This window comes from Juglans regia, chromosome 6 (genome assembly GCF_001411555.2).
Source record: "Juglans regia cultivar Chandler chromosome 6, Walnut 2.0, whole genome shotgun sequence".
In the NCBI taxonomy this organism is placed as follows: Eukaryota; Viridiplantae; Streptophyta; class Magnoliopsida; order Fagales; family Juglandaceae; genus Juglans; species Juglans regia.
Window position 1 is genome coordinate 24,657,044 of NC_049906.1, and position 25,658 is coordinate 24,682,701.

Sequence of the window (25,658 nt, forward strand, 5' to 3'; positions counted from 1 at the left end):
TTTTCATTTCACCGCCATGGATGTACGCACCAACACCGTACAGCCGCACCGGAACACTACCGAGGGCTCCGAACAACACCGAACGAGGCTCAAGTCGCCCCAGTGGGCCGATATTGACTCTTTCTCCCCTTTCGGCCTGTTGAGAGATTTTTACCGCATCAACAGTTATATTGAATACCCCTTGTTCTTTGAAAATTGAAGTTCAATATTAATTCGTGAATTCATCAAACCTTGGCAGTGTAGTTTAGAAATAAATACACACCTTGGTGACCTACATTTAAGAATTCCACATAGCAAAATGAATTTATATTAATTTCTGTGATCACGACAGTAGACATAGAATTAATATAGGTATAGGTGTTATACATTGAAAGAGGATATCACATAAAAAAAAAAAAAAGGAATTTGGTCATTGTAATTAGCAAAACATTAATGCAAGCAACCAGATTTAAACTTATTGAAGGAATTCAATTGATGAAATCCAAGCCCTATGAACCTTTCATATTTGATTTTTCAGGTTAAGAATTTGCAGTCAATATCAATTTGGGATTCCCTAAATAATATAGGAAATTTTATAAATTGGTACTTGAATCTTCTCCTTATGGAAACGATACTCTTTTTGACCTGTTCTATTTGCCATGACCCATGCACTTGTGGAAGAGTTTAGGGACCATCAAGTTTTTGACACCATTGCCAGATATTAATTATTTGTTATTGATATTACTACTAGTTAGATTGATACTAATTTGGATTTTATTTTATTTATTTTTAAAAGTTGTTTAAATAGACCTCAGTTTTGCTTTTCTTCTATTTCTATTTTTCTATTTTGGGATTAAGAAGTGTATGCCCCAATCTAAACCATTAGAGTCTACACTTTTCAATTTCGAGATTGAAAGTACTTTACGTAGAATCAATAAAAAAAAAGAAGCAAGAGGCTACCTCATCTACATTCACCATGGCCAATCAAGATGAAAAAGCTTTGAGGAACTATGCTATGCCGTCCGTCAATGGGATGACATCTTCTATAAGGCGGCCAGCAATACAAGCCAATAACATCGAGATCAAGCTGGTCATCATTCAAATGATTTAACAAACCGTCCAGTTTGGGAGGCTGTCACAAGAGGATCCTATTGTCCATATTGCAAATTTTTTAAAAATTTGTGATACTTTTAAACACAATGGAGTGACAGATGATGCGATTCGATTGAGACTTTTTCCTTTCTCACTTAGGGAAAAAGCAAAAGCTTGGTTGAACTCTTTGCCACCCAGCATCATCACAACCTGGGAGGAGTTGGCACAAAACTCCTTAGCAAAATATTTCCCTTTGGCCAAGATAGTGAAGTTAAGGAATGATATTACTATCTTCACCCAACTTGAGGGTGAATCATTATATGAGGCATGTGAGATACAAGGACTTATTACGCAAGTGTCCGAATCACAACCTCCTAGCCTGGCTTCATGTGTAGACATTTTACAATGGTTTGGGACCTACAAATCGATCTATGGTTGATGCGGCTATGGGAGGAGAATTAATGAGTAAGGCCCATGAAGCCGCATATGAACTTCTGGAAGAGTTGGCATCTAACAACTATCAGTAGGCCGCAGAGAGAGCAATACTATGGAAGGTGGCCAGCATCATTTTTTCGAAGCAGGAATGAAGTCAGATTCAGAGTTGGACTCTTGGATGTTTTCTCAGCCCTAGCAGCAATGACAAATGGGACTCAACCAACTAAAAGATGGCCTCACCTCCCTCAAGAAATCTGTGACTCTCGGTTCAAAAACTTGAAAATAGAAATGTTAGCACTCAAATGACAGTCCGACTCAATTATACAGCAACTAGCATCTCTAACCACGGAATTATAGAAGTGCAAAAACAACATCCCTCATGGAGAGTCATCTTCAAACTTCCATGTCTAGAGAGGGAGGTACAGATTGGTTTGAGCATATTTGTGGTAAATTAGAGAAAGGGAGGTACGGAGATGGACGGTTGTTTACCTGAAGGCGTGACGTTGGAGGCATAAGCCAGCGGCCGCAATTGGCTTCTTCAGAATGGGTAAAATAGGCCTAGTAATATCAATAGAGAAATAGAAAAAGAGACACGTTTGGATGAGAGAGATGGATGCACGTTTTGTCCAAATTTTACCCTAGTAAATTAATTTTGAACTGACTTTATAAAAATTTGACTAATAGTGTTCCAATATAAAAATAGTCACATCTTCAAAATCAATACAAACACCTACTTGAACATACCAAAAATTCTCTAAATTCTAGCCCAACTCCAAATCTGTTCAACTTAAGGAAAAAAAAAGCCCCAATACATGCAGAGAAATCAGCCCAACATAACCATGTCACTCACAAGTGTGAATGACTTTTTTTAGCAAGAAAAACTGACAGAAAAAGTTGTACATTTTTCTTTGCTATTCGAATACCTTAAATTTTCTATTTGAACAAAAAAATCGAACAGGAACCATTCCCTTGTTTTCTTTTTGGAGCAAACTCTTTGGCAACGAATTATTTTGTCTCTAAATCTTACCGTTCGAATAATAAATAAATGTTCGAACAATATCTTTAACTATTACACTTCTCGGGATGAAAATAATTTCATCCCTAAAACCTGAATTTGTTGTAATATCCCAACCATGCTAAGTGAGTCAAAATCAGGTGCCATGGTAGAATGTATAGTCTGGTCGCCCTTATGTTTGTAATTGTAGAACCAGAGTTAATTTCGATGATTTATTGGTAAGAAAATTTTGATGATTTATTACTAAGAAAAGAAGAGTTCTTATAAATTATACAACCACGGGTACCAAGATTTTATCAAATAACCTACTTTTGACTTCAACCACTTTATTGCTTACTTATTTGATGACTATTTTCACTTGAAAACGGGCCCCCTTTACTTCTTGCTGCTATAGAACTAAGCAATGTTTCGCTCTCTTAACACCCCTCAATTGACTCGTTTGGGCGATGATAAGTTAGTACACTTGTAATGGGGTTTTTCCTCTGTCAGGCCTGCGAGACTGGCCCACGAAGGATTACGAGGGGCCCAACCTGGCCCAATGCTCATTCTCTCAGGAGGTCCATGCACCCCATTGGAATACCCAACCCACAAGCTACACCAACCATAGAGATGATCCCCACAAGGGAAAGACGAATGATAGGGACGGATGGGACTCACCGCCCCTGGCACCTCTAGTGACACCTAGCACTTTAAGACTTGTGCAGACAAGTGGGCGAGAAATGCAGGCGGCCCTTGATTCCCTGACAGGGGCCAAGGGACTACACGACGCTGATCATCCACTTGCAAGGCGCCACTCAAGGAGGCACGCCACATTAATTGAGCCATCCCCGACCCCCACACCGCATTAATGGCACCACCCCAGGCTCCATGTCCCATTAAAGGATCCTGACAGAGCTGCAATGAGAACGACGTGAACTCCCTGACATGGGGTACAAGATGTCCACCCCCCCCACGGCAACCTCGTATAAAAGCTGACCCCTAATGTGGGAATTTATTTCACACATTTTCTTAGTTCTAATTATTTTGATTCAAAGTGTTTTATATGTTTCTTAGCTCGTTTTCCTAGAATTTTAGGTGCCTTTTACATTTATTTAATTCTTCAAAATTCTTGATATTTTACAGGTGTTTAATTATAGAATTAAGTTGAAATTGGGATGATCTGAAGAGGCCGAAATTGGGCTAGGCCTAGAGAGCAAATCCTAGTTGGTCTGGTCTAGTCAAACCAGAACACTGTCCTGTTTTGGGTTCCAACTGGAGGTACAGGCCTCGGTTTCAGGTTTTGTTTGGCTTTCTGGAAAGCTAAGATGTATGCCTAAAACTTTTATGAAGAGCCCAAAACCCAATTCTGCTGTTTTGAAGTTCAAAACTTAGCAGAAACAGAGAAGTCCGAATCTGTCTAGAAGTTTACTGCAACCCAGACCCTGTTTCGGTTTTCAGCCTGTATCTAGAGTTCTAAATGTCAGAATAAACCAAGCCCAAATGTGTTTCAAGGTTGAGAGTGAGATCTAAAACTTTTTTGAAGACTCAACTCCAAACTGTGTCTTTTTTATGCTCTAAATCCAGCTGGAAATCAGTCAGCCAAGAATTCTAGATTTTCAGTACCAGATATGGGAGAAATATTTTGTTTTAAATTTTGAAAAGAGAATCGATTTTGAATGGATTGGATGGCTTGCAGATATGGTAGGAGGGTTCTAAAAAGAAAAATTTCTAGAGGATTTGAGAGTAATTTGGATCAAGAAAAAAAAATCATAGAAGGAATCCACAAGAAATCCAAATCCGAAATGTGTTAGGAGATAGCCCCGACATACTTTACTGTTTTGACCATAACTTACTACTTACACATCCGATTGATGTGATTACAGATGGGTTGGAAAGCTGTCTTAAATGGATACAACTTTATGTGTAAAAAGGATTTCGAAATTCAGTCTTATGAAGCACGTACACAGCTGCCAAAATAAGTCCTAAAAGTTAGGCAATCTTTTTAGGGGAATCATGAAAACATTAGGATTTTTTTTCTACCCTATATAAGCATATCATTGGCATGACATTGAGAGAGGATGATTGAAGGAAGAGCCATAATTCCGAAAGGAAGAACGAAACTCACGATTTCTGCAATTACAGAGTTCTTTTTCTCTTTCTCTAATTTTTTTTAGTTGCTAAATTGTTATTAAGGATGTTGAATTTGAATTTATGTTTGAAAAATAATTGGATTATTTTATTAGTTATGATTTACTAGTTTTCTTATTCTGGGGCTAGGATTTAGTCCTTGAATTTTGGATATGATTTGAGTATGGTTGTTGTGAGGGGGGTAAAATACTAGGGCCCAAAGGCCAGGCCTAGCCCACCTAATTAGAAGCTAGGGGACAAGAAGAGTCAGAAGTCATGGGAGCGTGGGGCTGTCAGAAGGTAATGGGGGTGTGGGGAGCTGTCAGGAGGTAACGTGAGTGCAAAGGGGGTCAGGAGGTAATGTGGAAAATAGGGGGGCTGTCGGGCACACGTAGTAGCTCCTGCGAAGGAATAAAGGGGGTCCGGGCACGAATGAGAGACGATAAGAGACTGTAAACAAGAATATTATAGTGGATTTCTCCTCCCCAAATGTCCGTGAATGTAGGCATTATGCCGAACCACGTAAACTCATGTGTTCATCTCTTTTATTTCTCTGCACTTATGTTTTCATTTCACCGCCATGGACATATGCATCAACACCGTATAGCCGCACCGGAACACTGCCGGGGGCTCCAAACAACACAGAACAAGGTCCAAGTCGCCTCAGTGGGCCGAGAATGACTCTTTCTCCCATTCTAGTCTGTTGAGCGATTTTTACCGCATCAACAGTTGTATTGAATACCCTTTGTTAATTGCAATTGGATGATTTTGATTTTCATTCTTGCAATTTACTGGCCATGAGTTGCATGCTTAAGATGTTGAATGAAGTAACGAAAGTTAAAGTTCATTATTAATTCGTGAATTCATCAAACCTTGGAAGTATAGTTTAGAAATAAATACACACATTTGTGACCTACATTCAAGAATTCCACAGAGCATAATGAATTTATATTAATTTCTGTGATCACGACAGTAGACATAGGATTAATATAGGTATAGGTGTTATACCTTGAAAGAGGATATCACATAAAAAAAGGAATTCGGTCATTGTAATTAGCAAAACATTAATGCAAGCAACCAGGTTTAAACTCATTGAATGAATTCAATTGATGAAATCCAAGCCTAGGAACCTTTCATATTTGATTTTTCAGCTTAAGAATTTGCAGTCAGTCACATCAATTTGGGATTCTCTAAATAATATAGAAAATTTTATACATTGGTACTTTGTGGAAACGATACTCTTTTTGCCTTGTTTTATTTGTCACAACCCATGCACTTGTAGTAGAGTCTAGGGACCATCAAGTTTTTGACACCATTGTCAGAGATTAATTATTTGTTATTGATATTGCTACTAGCTCGATTGATACTAATTTGGATTTTATTTTATTTATTTTTAAAAGTTGTTTAAATAGACCTCAGTTTTGCTTTTCTTCTATTTCTATTTTTCTATTTCGGGATTAAAAAGTGTATGCCCCGATCTAAACCATTAGACTTTACACTTTTCGATTTCGAGATTGAAAGAAATTTACGTAGACTCAATAAAAAGAAGAAGCAAGAGGCTACCTCATCTGCATTCACCATGGCCAATCAAGATGAAAAAGCTTTGAGGGACTATGCTATGCCCTCTATCAATGGGACGCCATCTAGTATAAGGCGGCCAGCAATACAAGGCAATAACATTGAGATCAAGCCGATCATCATTCAAATGATTCAACAAACCGTCCAGTTTGGGGGGCTGTCACAAGAGGATCCTAATGTCCATATTGTAAATTTCTTAAAAATATGTGATACTTTTAAACACAATGGAGTGACAGATGATGCGATTCGATTGAGACTTTTTCCTTTCTCACTTAGAGAAAAAGCAAAAGCTTGGTTGGCACAAAACTCCTTAGCAAAATATTTCCCTCTAGCCAAGACAACAAAATTAAGGAATGATATTACTACCTTCACCCAACTTGAGGGTGAATCATTATATGAGGCATGGGAGAGATACAAGGACTTATTGCGCAAGTGTCCGCATCACGACCTCCCAGCCTGGCTTCATGTACAGACATTTTACAATGGTTTGGGACGCACAAATCGATATATGGTTGATGCGGCCACAAGAGGATCATTAATGAGTAAGACCCATGAAGGTGCATATGAACTTCTGGAAGAGTTGGCGTCTAACAACTATCAGTAGGCCGTAGAGAGAGCAATGCCAAGGAAGGCAGCCTGCGTCGTTTTTTCGAAGCAGGAGTGAAGTTAGATTCAAAGTCGAATTTTTGGATTTTTTTTCTTAGCCCTAGCAGCGATGGCAAATGGGACTCAACCTGGCCTCACCTCCCTCAAGAAATCTAGTGATTCTCAGTCCAAAAACTTGAAAGCATAAATGTTAGCACTCAAACGACAGTCTGACTCAGTTATGCAGCAACTAGCATCTCTAACCATGGAATTATAAAAGCGCAACAACATCCCTCATGGAAAGTCATCTTCAGACTTCCATGTCTAGATAACTGAGCATGTTGAGCAGAGAGGGTGTTATAATCTTTAGAGTTAAAAGTTTAACTAAATTAGTATCCGAAGATCCTAGGATTTTTGAATCAATTATCAGAGAAAAAACCACATCAAGAGTTTCAACCACGAAGGGCGCAACATATAGGTTGGATTAAAATGTCTTGATATTAACTATGGACATGGTGTTAAGTCATTGAATATTAATATATGAAAAAAGCCTTCAAATGGGAAAGAACTGCTACCGGGTCAATGTCGATATAGTGGGTCACCGTAGACGTCGAATTCGGAAGCGTGGTGGAATGTTATGATTCTGAGGATTAAAGGTTTAACAAAAATAAAATCTAACAATTCTAAAGTTTTTGGATCAACGGTTGGGTCTTTAACAGTGGATTACTAACAACATAGTAGGTTGAGTTGCGGTGGAAAATGTCAGACGACGACATCTAATTATTAGGTACATATTGGTTTGGGCATATTTGTGGTCAATTAGAGAGAGGGAGGTACGGAGATGGACGGTTGTTTACCTGAAGGCGTGACGTTGGAGGCATAGGCCGACGGCCGCAACTGGCTTCTTCAGAATGGGTAAAATAGGCCTAGTAATATCAGTAGAGAAATAGAAAGAGAGACACATGTTTGGATGAGAGAGATGGATGCACGTTTTGTCCAAATTATACCCTAGTAAATTAATTTTGAACTGACTTTATTTTTGTTTTTTATAAATGACGTTTTGCGACGTCAAATGGTTGTAAATTAGTAGTAAAGCAGTAGCACCAGTATCATATCCTTTACTAGGTATTCAATTCAATAAATATTTAAAAGACACTTTTTTTCCCCAAGTAGCCACAATGAATGTAAGTTCTCTTATCGAAATGGAAAAAAAATTCTCTTACATTTCACAAGTCAAGAAAAGTAACATTCAAAGAAACTTTACATGAATGGAAGCCTTCATTGAAAAAGCAGCTTCACAATGTTAATATGGAAACCTCTGTGATGACAACAAATAAGATGACAAAATAATACATATTATTTTGCAGGGAAATCTGTAGATCCCAGCAATCTAACTCAAAGAAGCTACATGTACATCAACCTTGGTCTCAATTAAATAGTTTATAAACCATCAGAAGATATGAATAAACCCCTCTAAGATGATATAGGCTACCCCCAAAAAATCATTTTTATATAAATAATAAAAAGGAAAAGAATGAAATTGTCAAATTAGGTTTTGCCTGTCTTGAGCTTTTTTAGAACTTGATCGGATTCTTCGGTGCTTGCAACTCTAGAGCGTGTGGTTCCTTGATTGCTAGAGGGAACACCAATATCCTAGGGAGGAAATAGTTGACAAAATTTAGGCACATTGATGTAGTTTGACAGAGATGGAAGTTGAATGTGTAATAATATCAGTCTAAGATTTTAATGGATAACAGACTTGGAATTCCGAAACTACAGTTCCAATATACCTTAATAGCAGATGGAGGTCCAGTCGCCCTTCTGCTAGATTGCTTCCCAAGCTCAATTTTCACTGAGATGCTGGCCTGTGACAGATCCACTCCAGAACTCTGCAGTGCTTGTGTCAGAGTACTCAACAACCTGTTCAATACCAAATATCCCTTTATGTTCTCGATTCATAATCAACACGTTGTTACAAAATAGGGCTCTCAAAATGATGTTAAAATATAACAATTTTTAGCACTGTCAAATGACTACTTGACAATCTCCTTTCATCGACTAATGGAGAATGTACAGACAGCTTAGATCACAAAAATTGACCAGATGTTGACAGTCCACAAGCTGAGAGAGTGAGATTTTTTGTCAATTTTTGTTTAGTGGTAATACATTGCACACATGGGGATTGAAATCCCGGTCTAGAGTGAGTGAGAGATAGTCACACAAAGTTGATCTCACAACATTTATGACTGTCCGAGTGAATTTCTAGTATTAAATGCTCAATAAATGTTGTGGGAACCACTTTGTGTATCTATCTCTCTCCCACCCTACGCCCTAGAGTTTGGGTAGGAACTCTAGCGGATTTAAATCCAACATGTGGTAAGGCCTGGGACTATTCAATGCTAATAGGGTTTGTAACGGCATCTCACAACTATCGTAACAATATTGTTGCAACTATAATATTCTAGGAACAAACTTTGAGCAAGGTGCTAATCAATACTGACAATGTGAGTTGCTACTTCCCAGACCTGCTTGGTAAGCTAAAGGCAAGAGGGAGATGATTTAATCCAGTGCAAATATTATCAATAAATTCTGCCCTTAAATGATTACGACACTGAAAGAATAATGGTGCCTTAAAATTCATGCCACATGAAGTGCCTGACTTTTGCATTAGCCAGGGCCAAATCTGCGATTTCACTAAGAGTGTTGATAGTGTGTACATTAGTGTTTATCAAACATAAATCTACAATAACAAATTAACAAGAACCAAACCGAGATTAAGAGTTTGTCTCAAGATTATGTGCAGACAAAACAGACTTACCTTTCAAAAAATGCACAACCTAATGATTATGTAAATTACAACTATACTTACCCTTGAGAGTACACACTTGAGATGCTAATGGTACCACCTTCAACAGTTAACTCCCGTTCTTTCAGCTTGTCACTTGTAGCAATGCCATCAGCCATCAGTAGGGCATGATCTCATCTGACATAACTGTGGTTGAGAGAGGGAATGTTTTCGACATCAAAAGCCAATTTAGGAGGAATTTCAGGTACTGAACCACTAGTCCTAACAGGTGTGAAGAAGTTTGGCTGCAGTGACATAGTAAAGGGCATTGTTGTATTGGTGATTCCAGGATGATGATCCTTCTGTTTAAAGGTAGTGGCAGTACTAATGTCAGATTCTACAGGGTTCTGTCCACTCCCAGCAACGGTTGGAGAGACACAGATATTTTTCTCGTCACACTTCCCAGCAAACACTAATGCAGAAGCAGACCCACTATTTATGCCTCGAGATTGATCAGCATAACAGTCCACAGGTCTGTGATTGTTCCTCTGTTACAAACAAGGGAGATAATGTCAATTATTACGGTACAATAGTACATGAATTTATGACTTGGTGTAAATTCCACTATCAATTCCCCAAATATACGATCAGTAGTATGTGCAGCACCAGTAGGCTCAAATTTTAGAGGCCCAATTCACTCTTGAGGCACAAATCGCCACATAGCCAGGTCTATTTGGACAGGACACATGAACACATACATGAAGTTAATAATTAATATACTTTTTTATGACATGGAACCTCGCCCATCCTTGGGGAATAAACTCTGAATACACGACCCCACTCACCAGCACCACATACTAGGTAATCCAGAAGAACTACTAGTGCAGGACAAACTCAGGATGTTTGTGTTTACAACTCATCCCAAGCCGGTCCTTTAACTACCATGCTGCAAATTACGCAAATAATGCAGAGGCAAAAATAAAATTTACCCATGGCATCAATTTTTCAGGTTCATGGTTCCATCCTTGGTATGGTCCTTCATACTTCTGCACTTTCTCCTGTAAAAACTGAATGTACTCAATAACCTGAAAAAAGATTCAAAAACCCCATCATTCAACAGTTATGACATTTTAAGGTGAAAGAAAGAATCCAGACAATAGATTACTATAAGATATAAAGGAAATACCTCTAATAGAAAAGATGCCTTATCTCTCTTTTGGTTACTATGAGGAATAAGTTCTCGCAACATCTGAAATCTGCATGTTTACTCTTATTATCTCAGTATAAAATCAACTAATTGCTTCTAGTAAAAAATGGGTCATAATGCTAATCTGTGCTAATGAATATCAAATTACATGTATATACACATACAGACAAACAAGCAAAATGCATAATATTTCTTTTCTGCTTAACCTAGTGGAAAGGAATTATTTCCTTGACCATACTTAAGAAGCTGAACATCAAATTACATGTATATACACATACAAACAAGCAAGCAAAATGCATACAGATAATGTGTGTGTATTAAAAGCACCAAGGCAACTACAGAAAATCGGCCATAATTGCTTCTAGTAAGAAAATGGGCCATAATGCTAATCTGTGCTCCCAAAAAACCGTAATATTGTTTTCTGTTAACCTAGTGGAAATGAGTTATTTTGTTGACCATACTTAAGCTGAACATCAAATTACATGTATATACACATACAAACAAACAAGCAAAACGCATACAGATAATGTGTATTAAAAGCACCAAGGCAACTACAGAATATCTCACCCCACTGCATGTTCCAAAAAAATTGTTTAGCCACTCTAGTCTAATTTGCAAAACTCCTTATGCTTACTCATCAACATTCTTCCGACCTTTATCAGAGACCTTATACTGCTATGGTGGCACTACCAACCCTCCAAGCACACATGGTATGAAACTACAACGAAAAAAAACACAGCTAATAAAGCAGATAGCTCAAGCCTTCTAGATTCAGAACAAAGATCAATTCAACCGTTTCAACAAAGAAAGGGGAATCAAAATTAGGGAAAGAAACACATTCTGTGTTTAACAATGAACAGAATGCCAGAAACTTTAAAAGGGCACAGGTATTTTCTTCATGCTCCTGAGACCTTTGAAGTTGTATCATTCACTTTTGCAGTCACACTCAAGTGGCAAATAAGTGACGGAAAAAAGGGAAGGATTATTAAGCAGGGATCAAGAAGGTCATAATCGCTATAGTCTATACGCAATAAATACAGATATAAAGCGAGAAACGAGAAACAAGCCTACAATCTAAGGAAGGAAGACCTGCCTGTCATTGATTTTGCTCCTTCTACGTTGCTCTGTGGCAGAATGCTTCAAACGGGGTGTGTTAGCCTTCTGATCAGAGGTCTTCGCGTCCACTTTTACCCTCAATTCCCCTATATAACCTCGCAATAAATCAAATGAAAAGGACGGAAAAGCAATTTTTTATTGCATATAACATAAGAAATTAGCCACAGTGCCCGTTCTTCATAAATAAATAGAGCAACAATACCAGAAGAAGCTTAAGACTTGACAGAAACCCAGGCAGGCTTATTTCACAATACCTTTGTGGGTAGTGGTGACAGTAGTAGAGGGCTCCTTCTTAAGGACAAACTCTTCCTCGTCATCTATATCATCTCCTTGGGTAATACCAACCTTGGCGGATTTTATCATTTCTACGAAGCTCTTGTTCTTCTGCCCAGTTGCCCTGTTTACATCCCCGTCAAAATCCCGTTACCCCTTAAAACTCCATTAATCTAAAAAACAATGTCAAAAATAGGAGACCTAAAGGAGAAGGAAGTAGAAAGTGACTGACTGAGAGGGGGAGAGAGAGCCGAAGCTGCTGCGATGGTTGTTGTTTGTAGAAGAATGTGACGGCCTCTCCGCCATTGGCCATTGCCCCAATTTCACCCCTGCCTCTGTCAATGGCACAATGCCAAAGAATCAGCCGAAAGTTTCAGTTAGCATTTTTAAAAAATGTCATTAAAAAACACAATAAAAAAAATATTTTCTTAATTATTAAATAAATAAATAAAAATATCGAGACCCAACCTTCTCGAATCTCGATTGGTATAGCGTTTACTTTGAAGAAAGAACGCCAAACATTTTATATATTTTAAAATTATTTTTTATTTTATTTTATTTTTATTAAATTAATTGAGTTATTTTATTTATTATCTATACACCATATATTTATTATAAAAAAATTAAAATAAATGAAATATAATGTGTATGAATGATAAATAAAATTTTTGAAAGGGTAGCATTGATCCAATTCATCATCCCTTTTTAAGTTTGAATTAATTTCAAAGGTCATTAATAAATATTATGCAATTGGGATTTTACAGATTGGAGACACCTCCATTTCTTTCATGCATTGCTCTTCATCTTCTTTACTCTATATTTAATATATTAATACCGTTAATACTTTGAAAAAAGTCAATAGTGCCAGTGCAAGGGTACTTATTTGAATAAGTAGTTATCCCATTATTTTTAGCTGAGATTATTTATAGTTGCCAAAGGATAGGCAAGTTATCCTTTAAGAATTGTATTAATTTACAAAAATCACGTCAAATGCACTATATTAGTTTATAAATCAGACGAATAGTACTTTATTCATTTAAATCTATGGAGCTATTTCAAAAAGAATAATTTTATTTTTTAATACTATTATTTTACAATCCTCTGATTTAATATTAAATAATTAAAAATTTATTTATTATTTTTACTCATTTTTCAATCAAAGGAATGATAAAATATTTTTTCAATGACAGTTAAAAATATGATGAACAATGTTTTTCTTTCTTGAACTATCCTACAAAATCTTTGGATCACTTTTTTTTTCTCTTTTTCTAGTAATAGCCCAGTCTGAAAAAGAACAAAGAAAATTAGAACTAGTGACAAAACTTTGGACAGTTTAAGCACATTTGACACGGAATTATTAGCTACTTGTGTCCGGAATTGCATGCATGAATATGTTGGATATGAAAGCCAAACAACAATGGAAAGACAGAAATATAGCACGACTTTACCTCTTACAACGGGGTTTTCTCCCATATTCTCCTTCCCTGTCTTTCCCTTTTTCGACGCAGATTCTTCTCACAAAGTGAAACTACTTCCTGTATAAGAACTGCAATTGGAATTCTCATCATTCCTATCCGTACTACTTGTTTGTGCTACCGTATACATTGAACCCTCTGGCTTCATAACCTTTTGATTAAAATATGAAATGTGGCTTATACTGTAAGTCCCAATCCCTCCAGGAAGAATGTGCTCAACAGAAGGAGGCGGTGCCTGCTTTTCCACAGTCGATATCTCAACTACAGTTTCTTCCAGCTTTGCACTGCTATTTCTTGTCCTCTCTAGAGGTTGTAGAAAATCATGAGTTTTGAGGTATCCTCCTGTTCACGCATTAAGAAACAAAGATGTCCCCCTTACTTAGATTTAGGTTACACCAACCATATATGTTGTGTGATGTAAATTATATTTCTAAAGTAAGTAAATCTTCAAGTATTTTTGTTCAGTTTCACAATTCATATGGGTGTTATACATATTGGACAAAATATATCCTATACATGGAATATGCAGATCGGATGAATTTGTCAACCTTGTCCTTATCCAATTGATGGACTTCGTGTATATAAACGATCGATTCCCTTGCACGTGCTTTTTAATTAGGTCTCTTCTATCTATTTAAGAAAAATAAGCAATATCCTCAGTTTGGATTAGAAACTCACATCAACTCAACTCATCTCATTATTATAATTTTTCTAAATTTTCACACAAAATATAATAAACAATTCAACTTTTTCAAATCTCAAAACAATAATAATATTAAAAAATAATTTTATAATAATATGTTATTCAACTCATTTAAAACCATCTCAATTAATCTCAACTCATCTCTAAATCCAAACGGTTAAAAATTAAAATTCATTTAAAGTGTTGTTTAATGTTTTTTTTTTTTGGACATTGTGTTGTTTAAAGAAATGATTAGTACTAAGTCCTAAATAGATAAGTCTCGCACAGTCCCTTTATAAAAAAGCGGACTTCACCTCAAAAAGTATAAAAAAAACCATATTTATTTTTAGTGTGACCCACTCTTTTACAAAGGATATGCATGATGCTTGGTTATTTGGAACTTGTACCTAACATTACTCGTATTGATTAATAATGTTGAACCTTGTCGATCCAGCTAGGCAAAATCCTTTTAACGCATCCTTAAAGAAAAAACCTCCAATATACCCAAAGCCGTAATATGAGAAAACTCATAATGCAGAATTAAATCCAAAATATCTGCTTCAAAGATTAAGAGAAATGATAGTTGCAGTCGTGAGTGTGCAAGTGCTGTGCAATCATTTTGAAAAAAGTGAACAAATACGGGACCCACATGAAAAGAAATTAATTTTTTAATAATAGACCCCACTCTTTTTTAAAGCGACTGCACGACACTTGTGCACTCCACGATTGCATGTAGCATTACTCAAAGATTAATTAGGGTATAACTACTGTTCATAAACAGTAATTTTCCCCTGTAAGTGTAGTGTATCTGTACACAATTCTGCTACAGCCAACCGGGGTTGGGGAACCGTTGAGAAATTGTGACGTTAGCTGATATATATATATATATATATATTATTTAAAAAAAAAAAAGCAAACCTAGAAGGAAAACATGAGATCGCTGGCACGTGTCGGAAAGGTGAGGGGCAGACTCCAAAGGTGGCCAAGCAGGACAAGAAGAAGAAGTTGCGAGGCCGCGCCCACAAGCGTATGCAGTACAATAGCCGCTTCTTCACCGCCGTAGTTGGATTTGGGAAGAAGCGTGGACCCAATTCTTCAGAGAAGTAAGTAGCTTGCTGTATGAGGAGCTTGGTTATGGAGGCAGTGGTTGATCATGAAGCAATAGTTTCGCACTCTTATTTTTTTTTGTTTGTAGCTAAACTACATTTCAGTTTAGTAGTTTATACTGAAAATTTTACTTAATTTTGTTCAAGACTTCTCTTGAGGTTTAAAACTCGAAAATGCATGAGATGTGCTGATTTTGAGATTTCAAAAAAATAAAAAAACACAAAAACAAAAGCAAACGAAAGGTAGCTTAGTGTCAGAGAGAGAGAGAGTGTCGTCGCCGTCGTTTGGCAGCGTGTCAAGACTCCATCAAAAACCGCCCTAGGACATGGTCCTAGGCATGCATGGGCTAGCCAAGGCCACCAAGGGCCAATGCCGTGGGCCCCCATGGGTTCCACACCACTATCATTTGTTTATTGATTTATTTATTTTATTTATTTTTATTTATCAAGGGACCTATTAGGATTTCCACTTTGTATTATCTATAAATAGGACCATTAGGCATTTAGTTTACATCTTTTTAACCTTTGGAAAATTCCCTAAGTGGATAGACTTGTTCTTGAGATCACCATTTCGGTGCTAGGCACTTGGGCCACTTGGGTGCAATTCGTGAATCCCTAATAGAGAATCATCACCTTGCAATTCATGAATAGATGTGATTCAACTTATCTTGTTCTTACAACTTGGTGCAATTCGTGAATCCAAGTTGTGTTATCTTTGTTATTTTCAAGTTTATCAATCTATGATATTTATTTCAACTATTATGCAATCCGTGAATCAATAGTTGAAGTGCTATCTTGTTCATCCATTATCTTCATTGTTCTTATTTTCCATCTTATTCATCTACACTTTCTTGCATATCTAAATATTCATATAAACCAAAAAGAGTCTTCATATTCTTTTGTTGAGTCCATTCATCTTTGTGCATTCTTGACTTGGTGGTGAAGTTGTTCATCATTGTGTTCTTGAATGTCATATGTGTTCATCCATATATTTCCTTGCATTCATTTGATCCACCCAAACACTAAGTCTTGCCCACTATAGTGTTGGCCCTAGTCCACTTACCATAAATTACCTTGCCGCCCCTCCATAAAACCTTAGGCATATTTTCCACATACACTACTCGACCAACCCTAGTGTTGCCATACCTTCCATAATTGGCCACATCCCATAATTACCCTTCACCCATCATATTCATTGACCTAGCCGAAATTGCCACTTCCCATCATCCAACTTGCCCTAGCTGTGAGTCATACTTACCATAAGTGGGTTGCCCATAAATCTTTCCATATCCATAAAATCCTAGTCCTTATACTCCACTTACAGATTCGGCTACACCAAAGTCTTCCATCCATAAAACCCTAGCCGTCCACCTCAAATCTCTAGAAGGTAATTCATTCATTTTAAGAGTCTTGCCTCCATCCACTCCACAAAACCCTAGCCGCCCACCTCAAGTCCCTATAAGGTAACTCATTCCTTTTAGGAGTCTTGATTTTGTCAAATTCAAATTCAAATCCGATTTCCAATCCCATAATTTAAGTTATTACAGATCCTCTTTAATTCCTTAAATCACTCTTCCTACAATCTCTCTAAGTCAACTATTGACTTGTCATCTTAATTCAAATTCAAATTCCCCTCTTCCCTCAAATATTCCCTCCATATTACAAACTTTCCATATCCATTCCTAAACCAACCAAATCTAACCAATCTTCCAAAGACCAAGTCAATCCCAATCCGTCCACCTTAGCCACCAAACCCTAGCCTCACTCTTCCATCTCATTCCCAACCCTAGCATCATCCTAAACTCAACCCTAAGCCAACTCTTCCAAATCTCGAAGTACACCCTAGCCACCTCACAAAACCTTACCTACACTTCACCATACCAACCCTAATCACCATCCAAGTGGCCCAAACATCAAGGGCAACCCCCAAGCCATCCCCATTGCATCAAACACCCATAATCATCTCTTAGAACACTCTCATTCCATCATCTTGGCACCTCACTCAAGAACAAGCCTCTAGTCGCTCACATTGATTTGTCTTCCCTAAACACTTAGCCTACCCAATATCATCATCATCTTCATCATTCCATCACCCAAACACCATACCTTTGTGGAAGGCCAAGCAAGTTGGCAAGGTCACTCGATCACCATTCACACCAAGGCGAGCTTGTGGTCCTTAGTGTTAGGGACAAGACCGGGGTCCCTAACACAGCGACCTTCTAAGCCCAATGCTCCTCACTTCTTCCGCAATCTTGGGTTTGGCTTCTCTCTCTCCCTCTCTCACTCTCAAATCCCATATCGCATTGATTCTAAAACCACAGTTTGGTACGCGGATCCCATCTAGTCCTTTTGAGAAAGATGTTAACTTCATTTGAAGACAGCCAAAAAAAACGTTGCTTTAAGACCAAGTCAAGAAAAAGAAGATGTACATTTTGAAGCCAAGAAATAATGTGCTTCAAACCATAGAAAGATGTAAAAGAAGGACATGAAGTCATGAGCCTCCTCATTTAGAAAGAAGGCATAACACCCAATCGTTTCTTAACATGAAGAATAAAAAATTACTAGACAAGAAGAATTTGAGCATTCTCACTCTGGAATTCTTGAAAAACAGAGAATTTCAAGAAAAAAAAGGGAGGGTGGCAGCACACGAGAGAGGTTGACAGCCCAAATGGGTTTTCCCAAGAACCTATTTTCATCTTCGTGTTCGTTTGTAGGAAGCTGCGTTCGTCTGTGTGAAGTTGCGACCACTTGCTTTGTTCTGTGGGAAGACGAAGGGAAGGGAGGGCAAAAATGATACGAGGTCGTTTGGTGTATATGAAACGCACAGTTTCATTTGTACACGTAGACACCAGTTACGCGGGGGTTACCCCCGGTTGCAACAAGAATTTTTCATCTGTATAGTATCCCCTTGTAAATATCAAAGATCATCTCAAGTACAAAGTCCACCCTTTGACTAACTACTAGGTCGTTTCCTGCCGTACAAAGACCTTACTTTCATACTCTATAAATATAATGTTAAGACCATGCTTGAGGAACTTTTTATTTTATTTCTTTGCATTAATATAATTCTTGCAAGAAAAATTAAACGTTTTGGGGAAGGTGCGTGTTTAATACTAATGGCTCCTGCTAACACCTTTGTAGAAAACCAGGCTCTTTCCGGGAAAAAAAAATAAAAATACGACAATATTGGTGGAAGAAATAGGTTTATCCGGAAAACACAAATAAACCTTCTATTATGCATTTTTATTTAAACACATGACGTGTAAATATATGTGTTTAAATAAAAGAATAAAAATAATAAATTATATATTGATGTGTGATGTGAAAATAATGAGTAATATTTTTCTTTCTCGTTAAAGTCTGTCTTTGACGATGAGTACTGATTGTTAAGCAATCTGGGCATGGTACCATTTAACCGCACACATGGGCCGGACCTGACGTGATCCATCAAATCATATGTCAAAATCCTGATGGTCCCATCAGGACCCACCCAGATGGGCCAGAATGCCCGTTGGGAGCTAATTACTAAATGCTAACCTCTTCATTTTTCGGATTTGGCAACCCAACTGGCCCACTTCATTCATTAGCCCAGATCCATGATTCAATGCCCATCACGTGCACACACAAATTGTGGATAGGTACTTTAAAGTCCTAACAGGGATAGAAATTACAATCAAAACTATCCATTTTTAATTTTTAAATGACTTTTATTTTCCTTAATCACATATATATATATAATAATATATAACATGTTTTAAGTGTTTAATATAAATAATTATTTAAAATATGAATATCACACGATAAATTTAGAATGAAAATTAATTATTATAATTCGAAGAGAAAATAAATTTGTTAAAAAATATTACCTTGGGATGGTGGTAGAATGACTGCACAGTGACAGAAAGTCATGCGTTGGTTTTCGTCCTGTACCCAAAAATATTTTTCAATAATAATAATTATTATTATTATAATTCAAAAATAAGAAACACAGAAATTATTCCAAAGGCCTAATATTGGTAAATTTGGAATTGTGTACAAAGGGTGATGAGTCTTATATTTCCATGTTTTCAGATATGTGACATGGTTGCTATTGCAAGATATTTAAATGTCACATTTATGGTGTCTGGATAAATTTAGAAGTGACAATATGTGACACAATCCCTTAATCCAACACGAACAAGAAATTATAAAAACAAATTTTGGTTTGGCCTTAACAGGTTCGGGTCAAAACGGGTTGACTCGTAAGTCACAATTGCTTAACGGGTCAGTAACAGATCAACCCGTTAAGAAAGTTGAATTTACATTTATACCGTTAGACCTAAGATTGTAACATTACTATTTCACAATTTTTTTTTTATCATATTTGTGATTGTAACTTTCATATTATTACAATTTGTGTTTATCATATTTGTGTAATTTTGTGTTTTTCATATTTGGTACTGTTGGGATTTTAATGTCAGTACTTTTATTGTTTGGATTGTAATTTTAGACTTAGTTAGTTTTTTACTTTTTATAGATATTGTTTATATTTTAATATTTATATAAAATCAATCAGGTCAAACGGGTTGAGACGGGTCGGGTCGGGTTGTATCGTGTCAATATATTTCGTATTCAATAACGGGTCAAAACAGGTCATGTCGTGTTAACCCATTATCTTAATAAATCGTGTTAGGGTTTGAGATTTTGACATGAAATCCTTAACGGGTCGTGTTCGGATTGACCTATTAAGTATAATGTACATGTCTTGACATGACACGAACATGACCTGACACCCCTAGATTATTAAACGTTCTTTTGGGCTAGATCCCAGGTGTGTCAACTTTTCTCTCCTTATGCATTTGAAGCATGTGAATGTCCACAGTTTCTAAAAGGATATTTAGGTTGTGTTTGGATGTTGAAGTGAGTTAAGTTGAGTTGAGTTGAGATGATAAAATATTGTTAGAATATTATTTTTTAATATTATTATTATTTTGGGATTTGAAAAAATTGAATTGTTTATTATATTTTGTATTGAGATTTGAAAAAGTTATAATGATGAGTTGAGATGAGTTTGGTAACCAAACTCACCCTTAAACTTTCTCCCATTATTTATGAAACGGAATTTTATATTTCTTAGAGCACTTATAATGGATTTTTCATCCTATCCTTTAAAATGCATTATGAAAACTCATTTTTTCTATTTTACATACTGATTTTTACAATATATCATACATCAGTTTATCTATTTTTTCTTCATATTGTTTAAATATTATACTTTTTAGTATTTTTTTATTCATTTTAAATATTTTCTCTAACTATCAATGATATTCTCATATTTTTGAATATTTGTAATATCTTCTCATATACAATATTATATAATTACGTTCTATTTTAAATTAATCCAAATTTATAAGTTAAACTATAATATAAATTAATTCAAAAATTAAAAAGAAGAGATTATATAACGAAGGGTCGAGTATGGGCTTAGTTTAGTGCAAGGACTTGTAGAAAAGTGAATCTTAAAATCAATGAACTAATTGAATTGAGAAGCAAAAAGGCTTTCCGAAAGAACCCATCAGGAAATCCCAAAATATTTCCGAAGAACCCATCAGGAAGTCCCAAAAATCTGATGAAATGGTGGGAGATCATGTCATTTAGTAATTCTCAAGTACTTCATTCATTTACTACGTTGTTTATTTCTATGGATTTCATGTGTCTATTTGGTTCACGGGATTTTAATTTTTCTCACAGTCCGTAATGGAATGGATTACAAATTACTTGCTCTCTCTCTCTCTCTACATTTATACCCAGGTTATTGCTTTTGGATTTATGAGGTGGGTTTCTGAAAGCACAAATTTTTGGATTTCTGGTCTGAAAGCACAAATTTTTTATTTCCAGAAAATCCGTAGATGCAAACTCTCTCCATATGCTGTAAAATCCCACAATCATGTACCCACGCAAACTCCGAGACCCGTATTCAGAAGAAAAAATTTGTGGCTGGAGAGAGTGAGAGACAGAGAGAGAGATTCCAAGAAAGCCAAAGTATTTCACCAGTTTCTACTTTGAATCGGTACACGCTAAAGGAAAAAAATGGCAAATGTTTAGCTCAGTCGTGAGAGCAAAGCTTGAAGCAGAACACAATGGATGATCGGTGATGGAGTCGACGGGCGAAGTCGAGGAAGATGGAAGGCTCTGGTTCTGGTTTTGGCGCCAAGCAAAGAACAAAGCGTTGGAACGAGAGAGAGAGAGAGGGTCTGAAATCAGAATAAACTTAATTTGACGAAATGGAGAAACTCAGCAGGAGGATGAGAGAGAAATTAATTAAAAACATATACAATGATGAATAGGTTCCTCTAAATGTAGCGGTTCCTGTAGCAAAATGTAAAATATCTTTAAAATAGAAGATCTAATGGAGAGTATTTTTTAGAATATTTCTTTATATTGTAAAAAAAAATGTATTATATAACATCCATTGGGAGTGCTCTTCCATTCCTACTATCGGGATCAGGTCAGTTTTATATTGTTCTTTTGTTAGCCCCTTCTGTCAGGCAAGAGTATCAGAACATTGGAAGTTGGAAATCTTAAAACATCCTTGAAATGACCCTACAGTAGGATCTACCGCAACCTTTACCAAGGATTGTTCGGCTTGCAACATTATGGTTTCATATTTGCGATCTTTTTCATTTTTTGAGATTTTAGTCTCAATGTAATCATTATATGTCCTACAAATTCTTCCTCTGATACAGAAGTACAAAGTTGGTACATCTAAATAGAACTGATGCTCGACTCACCAATAATGGCCAACCTTTGAAAATTCAGAAGCCGCGCTGCAGGGTAAATTTTAGTGCTCTGAGATTCACTTCTCAGATAGAGGAATTGGGTAGAAGGGTTATCAAGCTTTTAAGGCAAAGTGGTCATTTCCTAGTACTTCATCTTAGATATGAAATGGACATGTTGGCATTTTCTGGCTGTACTCAAGGTTGTAACAGCGAGGAGGTGGAGGATCGAGTTGACAAGAATGAGGTGAGCCGTGTGTATTTGCTTAACAAGCTACTGGTGAAATATATGGTGGAGAAAGAAGAATGGCAAGTCTTGCAAAGGCTTACGCAAAGTTGGTGAGTTGATAATGCTGAAGCAAAATCCCTGACTTTTGATACTTGGTTATTGTTTTTCTTCTCTTTACTGAGCCCCTCTGGTTTTTTAATACAGGTCAGAAAAGAGACTGTTGGAATCGACTTCACTCATCCCAGATGGCTGCATTGGATTATCTAGTTTCACCAGAGAGTGATATTTTTGTTCCTACATATGATGGAAACATGGCCAAAGTTGTTGAAGGCCACCGCAGGTACTGTTCTGAAAAGTATGATGTAATTGCTTTAACCATTTTAGTGGTTTCATTTTCTTAAGGATAAATGAGTTGGAATTGAAACACCATAAGTGAGATCCCAATTTTCTGTTTTTTCCCACTATATTTTGTGCATGACCATTAAAGCAAGGTGCTCTTTTTACTTAAAAGACTTCCAATGCTGGGCCTTGTATTTTACCAGAAGTTATTGATTTTTCATGGCTGGTGTCAAGATAATTGTTAAGCAGATCAAGGGGAGGCTTTTGATGTGGCCTCTCCATGCTTTGGTCTTTATTTTAATCCATTTTAATTGTACCAAAACATTTTATCTTAACTGAGACGTCTGTTGTCTTTTTCAGATTTCTTGGGTTCAAGGAGACAATTTTGTTGGACAGAAAACAGCTGGTAAACTTGATAGACCAGTACAATATTGGATCCCTTGCTTGGGATGAGTTCTCATCAGCAGTGAAGAAAACTCATGCGGATCACATGGGTAGGCCAAGTAAAAGGGTGGTGATCCTAGACAGACCCAAAGAAGAGGATTATTTCTATGCCAACCCAGAAGAGTGGTTGCTACCATCGGACGAATCATTGAGTAGTACGTGACCATTATGTTGGGAGATTCATACATTTATCAGTGTTCTCCTACAGTGCTAGCTGTTTGGGCATAGATAGGTCTCTTCACAGGGTTAAAATGATAAGAGAAGGAACTTGTTATGAAGAGAAGATTATAGGGATGTGTTAAACTTTCAAGAAAGCCCGAGAGATCTATGGAAGCAGCTGGATGGCATAATCATGGTTTTCTACTTGCCAATAATCCATCGAATTCATGTATAGAAGCTACCCTGCAATTACAGGGTGAGAGCAGATTTAGTTTACGCAAACTTTGCAGATCATATATGAACTACATATGAGAAACAACTAGGTTGATTTTTCATACTAGTTTATTGGGAAAAAAAACATAGAACTTTTCTTCTTTAATGAGTGGGACAAGTTATTGTATAAGGAGATTGGTCATGGAGGGACATATTAATGAGTGCTGAATGATCGAGTGTGGTCCTCTTCTCCTCTTGATGAACTGGCTTGTGTTTGCTTTTATCTGGAGAGAAAGGAACAGTAGGGACTTGGAGCATCTGTTTTTTTATTTTTTTATTTTTTTGTCAAGCGGACAACTATCTTTTTATTTCAGCTAAAATAAATAGATAGTATTTATTTAATATAAGATATGGGGTGTTTTAGTCATTTCATCTATCAATGGACTCCTTTTTAATTTCAGAGACCAAAAAGGCCTCATCTATCAATGGGGTGTTTTGACACCTTGTTTATGTGATTTGTGGTAAAATACTTTTTCAAGAATAAAGACAGGAAAGACAAGGACAGTCTGGAGAGGCCCATGAATCAAAATCAAGATCAATGATTCATTCGATGCTTTAGAAGTAGAAAAGTATATGATTGGAAATACAAATAGGTTTCTTCTGTACCCAGAAAGATTATGTTTAATTGGGCCCCTTGCATGGTAACCCAACATGTTGTATGTAATGGTAGAAAGTAAAAGGTTGACCGAATTTTTTGTTATAAAAAAGAAAAAAAAATTTTATTCATCATCTCTATACATCAAATACCACATTTTTTTTCTCTTACGAAATGTGTGATATATGGATAATGAGTATAAAAATTCAATAAGTTTAAGAATAATAAAATGAAAAAATAAAAAAAATATATTGTGTGATGTGTACAGATGATGAATGGCAAAAATCAAAAAAGAAAACCACATGTCTCCGAACATTTATAAGGAGAGGATCACATTTTACGATTATTATTTTTAGATAAGAGAATTGTCACTGATATAAAGAGACTACACAAAAATAATTGAATAAATTGATGTTTTATGTGATTTGATAAATCAATTTTATAATAAAAATAATTTTATAATATAAGGTATGATATTAAATTACAATACTTATTTTCATACAAATGTTTTCCATTAAGTCATTTTATAGACACTTAGACAGACTAAACTGGTAATAAATATTTTTTTTTTAAGTGATACAAATTTTCTTACGCGGAAATTAGCACAAAACTGCTTTCGATTAATGGTATTGGGTGAAACATGATAACCAGGAATCCTAGGATGTATAATGTACCTCCTCCTTTGAAAGGGACGTTTTGGTCTTCATCGGTCTCCGTAGTTTGATTGTGTACATTTGAATGATCCAAGAATCATCTTGAAGAGGACGCAAGCCTGGCCAACGTATTGGAAACATCGTATTTTGAGCAGAAAAGGCTGGAAGATGACACCAAATTGTAAACCTTCTATTTATTAATTTATACTTGTAGTCATTTTTTTTTTAATTAAAAAACCGAGAATTATCTGTCCATCCAATTTTATTAATAAACCCTCACCTGCAAAAAAAAAAAAAAAAAAAAAAGTTAGCACAACACTTACGAAACCAACACAACGACCAAACTCCACATAAGGGATGACTCTAATAGCAATGCAAAGATGGTAAACCATGTTTATCTAAGCGAATTAATCCTCGAAGAATCCTAGGCAAATCCCCAATAATATTCCATTCCATGTTAAGACCAGCCGCTCCGCTCCGAGACAACCAATCAGCAACTTTATTTCCTTCTCTATAAACGTGCCGAACTACGCAAACCATAGAGTCCGTAAGGACAAGTATATCCTCCCAAAAAGCCTCCAAGTACCATACTCCACATCTCCACCTATTCCACTATGAGATTACCGCTTGAGAATCTTGTTCAATTTCTACAAAATTAATCCCCAGATTTTTACAGGTTTTAAGACCTTGCATCAGAGCTAACAACTCAGCTCTATTATTTAAACCGAAGCCAATATGAGAATTAAAAGCATGAACATAATGTCCTTGATCATTTCT

The 25,658-nt window shown here is 36.4% G+C and overlaps 2 non-coding genes and 1 pseudogene across 2 annotated transcripts; all 3 read right to left on the reverse strand.

The window, feature by feature from the left end:
- Nucleotides 1-1,339: 1,339 nt before the first annotated feature.
- Nucleotides 1,340-1,444, reverse strand: LOC118348835. The gene has a single exon (XR_004801842.1). It is a non-coding gene; the product is annotated as a small nucleolar RNA R71 (small nucleolar RNA).
- A 5,104-nt stretch (nt 1,445-6,548) lies between these two features.
- Nucleotides 6,549-6,655, reverse strand: LOC118348813. Its single transcript, XR_004801820.1, has one exon. It is a non-coding gene; the product is annotated as a small nucleolar RNA R71 (small nucleolar RNA).
- A 1,339-nt stretch (nt 6,656-7,994) lies between these two features.
- Nucleotides 7,995-23,039, reverse strand: LOC108981568 (annotated as a pseudogene).
- Between the last annotated feature and the right edge of the window lie 2,619 nt (nt 23,040-25,658).